This window comes from Elgaria multicarinata, chromosome 2, assembly GCF_023053635.1.
Source record: "Elgaria multicarinata webbii isolate HBS135686 ecotype San Diego chromosome 2, rElgMul1.1.pri, whole genome shotgun sequence".
NCBI classification, from domain to species: Eukaryota; Metazoa; Chordata; class Lepidosauria; order Squamata; family Anguidae; genus Elgaria; species Elgaria multicarinata.
Window position 1 is genome coordinate 169,374,211 of NC_086172.1, and position 7,217 is coordinate 169,381,427.

Sequence of the window (7,217 nt, forward strand, 5' to 3'; positions counted from 1 at the left end):
GTTGTTCCCCACCTCAATCAGGATGGAGAAATATTACTATCATCATCATCATCATCATTCCAAATGGCCTTCCCACTGGGCCCTCTGTGGGACAGTTGTCAGTGGGTGTAACCACAGCCAGTGATGTCATCAAGCTTTTCTACACGAGGCATTAGACTTGCGCTTATTATTCCCTATTCACAGTTGTTTACAGGTTCTTTAGACAATGTTGTGATACTCCCGTTTCACTTCTGTTTATAAACAGCATTTTCCATTGGGGTGGGGTGGGGGGTTAGAGAAGGGAAAATGGGGTATTAATTCTGATGGTGAAAGACAGTCTGATTTCTTCTTGTGTATTTATTCTATTCTGCTATATCACAGTGCCACCTAGAGGTTATGTAGCAGAAAAGCAGAAAAAGAAACATTCATGTAGTGCTGGGATCTCAATTCTGCGATGAAACCAAAAGTAACTAGTGTAGAAAAGCCCATCACCAGCCCCTTCTTGGGCATTTTGCCTTCAACTGGGAGGGGGAACAGCACACAGAGGAAACTCTGCTGTTATTTCCAGTCTGAGATCAGAGATAACAGTGGCATTTCCCCAGGGTGGTTATCTCCAGGGGATTGGAGGCCAATTCCCATCTCCTGGAGGAGTCAAGGAGGCTCTGCAGGCCAGATGGAGAATTTCTGCAGGTAGGATTAGGCCTGCAGACCAGAGATTCCACATCCCTGCTGTAATGGGTTATACATGTGGCTGCCCTTGAAGACAACTCAGAAGTTTCAATCAGTTCAGATTTCAGTAACTAGAGTTCTGACTGGTTTAGCTAGGCGACAGTTCTGCAAAAAAAATAAAAATGCATTGACTGCCTATTCACTTCTGAACCCTAAAACCTCAAGCCACACCTCTTCCCATGCCATCCTGCCTGTACAGCAAGATCTTCAGATGATACCTTTTTCCAATTACAACCAATTTGGTGAGGCCTGTTCAGTATATGAAAAGGAGATGACCTATTCTGTTGTGGTGTCCTAACTGGAACACTCTCTCTAAGGGAATTTGATGAGTGCCAACGCTACAGTCTTTTCAGCACCATGCCAAGACATTTCTATTTGCCCAGGTATTTTAAATTGGTTTTGTGACAACCCCAAACTTTCCCCTTCCCTTACAGAACATGACACTGAACAAAGGACATGCCCAACTATCCCAGACATCTGGAGGTATAATAGAATCTAATCATAGAATAGTAGAGTTGGAAGGGGCTAAAAGGCCATCGAGTCCAACACCCTGCTCAATGCAGGAATCCACCCTACAGCATACTTGACAGATGGTTGTCCAGCTGCCTCTCTTGAATGCCTCTAGTGTGGGAGAGCCCACCACCTCCCTAGGTCATTGGTTCCATTGTCGTACTGCTCTAACAGTCAGGAAGTTTTTCCTGATGTCCAGCCGGAATCTGGCTTCCTTTAACTTGAGCCCGTTATTCCGTGTCCTGCACTCTGGGAGGATCGAGAAGAGATCCTGGCCCTCCTCTGTGTGAAAACCTTTTAAGTATTTACAGAGTGCTATCATGTCTCCCCTCAGTCTTCTCTTCTCCAGGCTAAACATGCCCAGTTCTTTCAGTCTCTCTTCATAGGGCTTTGTTTCCAGATCCCTGATCATCCCGGTTGCCCTCCTCTGAACACGCTCCAGCTTGTCTGCATCCTTCTTGAAGTGTGGTGCCCAGAACTGGACATGCTTGTGATCTACAACAACTCCAAGATCCTTCTCGTTTGTAGTATTGCTGAGCCAAGTATTCCCCAACTTATAACTGTGTGTTTGGTTTCTATTTCCTAAATGTAGAACTTGGCATTTATCCTATTCAATTTCATTCTGTTGTTTTCAGCCCAGCACTCCAGCCTATCAAGATCACTTTGAAGTTTATTTCTGTCTCCCAGGGTATTAGCTATCCCACCCAATTTGGTGTCATCTGCAAATTTGATAAGCGTTCCCTGCACCTCCTCGTCCAAATCATTAATAAACTAAACTTCGCATTACTCCAGATCTGGGACCTTGACTCTCCCCTACACCCATGACTCAGGAAACCCTTTTCGAAGCCTCAAAGCGAAGATGACCGAGCACACTGTAGAGCGCATAATTGTGTCTATTGCGTGGCAGTGCGGGCAGCAAAGAAGGCTTATTTTGCTGCCTCCATTGCGTCCTCGAGTAGCCGTCCAGCGGAGCTCTTCCAGGTGGTCCGGGGGCTGCTAATATCATCCCCAGCAAATGGGGCCCTGGCTCCATCAAGGACCCGCTGTGACCTTTTTGCATCACACTTTGAGGACAAGATCGCTTCTCTCTGCAGCGAGCTTGATGTTGTTTTTAGTGCAGCTCCAGTTGAGGTGTCCGATGCCACCATCTGCCCAATTTTGTGGGATCAGTTCCAGTTATTGCGGCCTGATGATGTGGACAAGGTGCTTGCAGCAGTGCGACCGACCACTTGCCCTCTCGATCCCTGTCCCTCCTGGCTTATAAAAGCAAGCCGAGGGGGTCTGACTGGGTGGGTCCAGGGGGTGATAAATGCTTCCCTCCGGGAAGGGGTGGTCCCTGCTGTCCTGAAGGAGGCAGTAGTGCGACCACTCCTGAAGAAGCCCACCCTGGACCTGATGGTATTAGGCAACTACCGCCCAGTTGCTAACACTCCTTTTTTAGGGAAGGTACTTGAGAGGGTTGTGGCGGAGCAACTGCAGGCACTCTTGGAGGATACTGATTATCTAGATCCATTCCAGTCTGGGTTCCGATCTGGTTACGGGACTGAATCAGCCTTGGTCGCCCTGATGGATGACCTTTATCGAGAAGGGACAGGGGGAATGCAACCCTGTTAATCCTGCTCGATCTCTCGGCGGCTTTTGATGCCATCGACCATGGTATCCTCCTGGATCGACTCCGTGGGATGGGCATCGGAGGCACTGTTTTAAAATGGTTCCGGTCCTACCTACGGGGTCCTTTTCAGAGAGTAGCATTGGGTGATCAGTCCTCGGCCTCCTGGCAATTGAGCTATGGAGTGCCGCAGGGCACCATCTTGTCCCCAATGTTATTTAACATCTATATGAAGCCGTTGGGAGCGGTCATTAGGGGATTTGCAGCTAAATGCCATCAATACGCTGATGACACGCAGCTCTATCTCCCTGTGACAACTGAATCAGGTGAGGCTGTGCAGGTCCTGGACCAGTGCCTAGACTCAGTAATGGGCTGGATGAGGGCCAATAAACTGAGACTGAATCCTGGCAAGACGGAAGCCCTGTGGGTGAGTGGTTTCCGAGTCCGGGAGACAGGCTCATTGCCTGTCCTGGATGGAGTTGCACTGCCTCTGAAAGTACAGGTTCGTAGTTTGGGGGTACTCTTAGACCCATTTCTGTCATTGGAGGCTCAAGTAGCCACCACGGCTCAGAGTGCCTTTTACCATCTTCGGTTGTTTCGCCAACTATGGCCTCTCTTGGAGAGGGATAGCTTGGCCACGGTGGTACAGGCATTGGTAACCTCAAGACTGGATAACTGCAACGCGCTCTATGTGGGTCTGCCCTTGAAGCTGCTCCGGAAGCTGGAGCTAGTGCAGAATGCTGCAGCTCGGCTGTTGTCTGGAGCTGCCCCTTTCCAGCATGTAACTCCTCTGCTGAGGGAACTGTACTGGCTGCCTATTCGCTACCGGGCCAGGTTGAAGGTTCTTGTACTTGTGTACAAAGCCCTAAACAACTTGGGCCCAGGATACCTGAGAGAGCGCCTTCTCCCTTTCCAACCTGCCCTGTCACTGAGGTCATCCGAGGGCCTGCTCTTGGTGGTTCCACCTAGATCCATCCTCCGATTGGAATCCACCAGGGGAAGAGCCTTCAGCGTGGTGGCCCCCCTCCTGTGGAATTCCCTGCCTCTGGAGGTCAGGCAGGCTCCGACCTTGTACTCCTTTCGGCGCCTCCTGAAAACATCTTTATTCCAAGAAGCCTTTCACATGCAGCCTTGGATTACTGTTATTGCTTCTTTTAAATTTTGTTTTAACTATTTATTTATTTATTTATTTATTTATTTATTTATTTATTACATTTCTATACCGCCCAATAGCCGGAGCTCTCTGGGCGGTTCACAAAAATTAACTGTTTTTATTCTGTTTTTATTTTCATTTTACCTTGTACACCGCTCTGAAATTTTTCAATGGGGAGCGGTATATAAATATTCTAAATAATAATAATAATAATAATAATAATAATAATAATAATAATAATAATAATAATAATAATGTGGGGGGTGGGCAGAAAGTAGATCTCCAATTGTTTTCAACTCCCAGCATTCCTGACCATTTGCCATGCTGGCTGTTGAAGCCCCAAACATCTGGTGATCTACCTTCTGCCCTGAACTTAGAATTGGCCTTAGAAAGGACATGGGATCCGTAACAAAATATTGTAGATTGGAGTATGTCTGTTCACAACACTCCATTCCTTTTTACCACCTTCCTGTTTTTCTGTTTTCCCCCAACAGTCTGTCACATTCAATGGCTAGTGATCAAACTCAGTCCTGTTTGGGGTTTTTTTTTGTGGGGAATCCCTCTCCTCACAGGGCTCGTTTCTTAAAGATTTTTTCCACTTCCCCAAGCCTGCTGATAACTCCCTTTTATGTGTGGATGAAGTTCTTTTAGTTTAATAAGCGAGAGCCCTTACCTCTGCATGACGAAAGTAGAGGGTGTGGTGGTCACCCAGTTGCAATACTTAGCATGCATTCATCACTTCAGAGTTTCCAAACTAATTCACCTACATTGTCTCTGTCATCCTTACAACGACCCTGTAATATAGACCAGAATCCCTCACCTACCCGTTTCAGAACCACGGGAAGCTAAGTTTACCTAAGATATTTTGGACTTGACTTAGAGCTCACACTTTCCACTATAGCTACTAAGCTCCACTTATACTCCAGCAAGCTGAAGATTGGGCTGCTAAAAGTATTTAGAAATAGGGTCTAAGATTTACATTTTATTTGTATTAATAATATATTTTAACATACATTTTTCTGATGGGCAAGCACAGTCTCAGTGGAGCCCAATCTGTAACTGAGTAACAAATGGCTCAGGGCAGGAAAGTCAGTCGAAGTCAGAAACTTTAGCAGCTTGTAGAATTCCGTTGGCCCCTTCCGTCATCTGACGAGCTGGCTACCTCTCTACCACCTTCTGGCCATCTACAGTGGTAGTGCTGAAGGAACGTCCTCCCCAGTTAATATAGTAGCGCAGAGTGAGAAAGATACACACCCCATGTTTGTCATAATTGCCCAACCTGATCAAATGAGATGGATTAAACCAAAACAAAAGGCAGAATCAAAATGTATAAGCTTGTCTCTGCCTGGCCGTTTTGCAGGCCTTGGACAAATGTTTTCTCTATTATCCTAGTGATTCACTTCCAGTCAATATTTCCCCCCCCCCCCCCCGATGCATTGCGGAAGCTGTGCGTTCACATCAACTGCTAGCTGCCAAAGTTTCTGTCCAGTTCATTACGCTCAATGATTTGAGTCATGAGCATGATTTGGCATACAGTGTCCAATACTCAGTAATACATAGCAGTTAGCAAAGTGAATCAGCAATTCTATCTCAGAAGTAGTATGCCTCTGTGCACCAGTTGCTGGGGAACATGGGTGGGAGGGTGCTATTGCACCAGTATCCTGCTTGTGGGTCCCTGGTCGACAGCTGGTTGGCTGGGTGAACAGAATGCTGGACTAGATGGACCCTTGGTCTGATCCAGCAGGGCTGTTATGTTTACTTTCTCCATAAAGTGCACACTTTCTCCCCCAATAGGTTCCTTTTACCCCACCCCCCCAAAAAACGAAAATGCCCCAAACACTTCAGAACCAAAGCAGCCATGTGCACTTTTACTAAACACACACTTGCTGATTTGGCTAGCTATGGTGTGTGGGTATGAGTGAGTGTGTGTGTGTGTGTGTGTGTGTGTGTGTGTGTGTGTGTGTGAGAGAGAGAGAGAGAGAGAGAGAGAGAGAGAGAGAGAGAGAGAGAGAGAGAGAGAGAGTAGCTAGACCTAAGGTTTATCCCGGGGTCGTCCCTGCCTGCTCCCGGGATCCCATGTGTCATTTAGATGAACAGGGATGACCCCAGGAGAATCCCGGGATAAACCTTAGGTCTAGCTAAGGCCACAGAGAGAGAGAGAGAGAGAGAGAGAGAGAGAGAGAGAGAGAGAGAGAGAGAGAGAGGACTTTTAAGGAGATGTGCCTACACATGGATCCAGATGTAGGTGACTTCTCTGCCTCCTCTTTGGCACAGCAGCCCCTCCAGCCCCCAGAATGGGGTGAGCTGTGGTGCAGGGGGAGCCCCCAAAATCATGTTGAGACATCTATTATGAGCAGAGCCCTTCCATCCATGGAAGGCAAATCCTGCATCCAACCTGTTAAAAACCACACTCAAGAATCTCCTGCAAGGCAGCAGAGGGTTTTGAGATGTGCACACAGGGCCGGCGCCAGACTATATTGCGCCCTAGGCAGGCGCGTTCTGAAGCCGCCGCCCCCCCCCGCTCGCTCACTCACCGCCCCCTCACTCGCCTGCCCACCCACTCGCTCGCTCACTCACTGCTCCCCCCCGCCCGCCCGCCCACCCCGCTTGCCCGCCGCCCCCCGCCCACTTGCTGCTCCGGCTCCCCCCCTCGCTCACACGCTCCGGCTTTCCCCATCGCTCGCCCACCACCCCCGCTCGCTCACCACTACGGCTCCCCCCTTGCTCGCCCACTCACCGCCCGCTCCCTCCCGCTCCCGGCTTTGAAGCCAGGACGCTGGGGTTGGGGGGCAGGGCAGAGGCTTTGAAGTGGCGCACCTGGAAGTGGCTTCCTGGCGTGCCATACTGAAGCCTCCACCTCCAACCCCAGCATCCTGGCTTCGAAGGAGCCAGGACGCTGGGGTTGGGCGGAGGCTGGGGCGGCGGCTTTGGAACAGCACACCCGGAAGCTGCTCTAGGAGAGCAGCTTCCGGGTACGCTGTTCGGCGCCCTCGTTTGCTTGGCACTCTAGGCGGCTGCCTGAGTTGCCTCTGTGGCAGCACCGGGCCTGTGTGCACACATTGCCGGAAGGAGAACTGCAAGACAAGGGCCATAGCTTAGTGGTAGAGCACCTGCTTTGCAAGCGGAAGGTCCCAGATTTGATTCTCGGCATCTCCAGATAGGGCTTGGAAAAATCCTGCTTTAAATCCTGGAGAGCCACTGCCAGTCAGTGTTGACAGTATTGAAGTAAATGGTCTG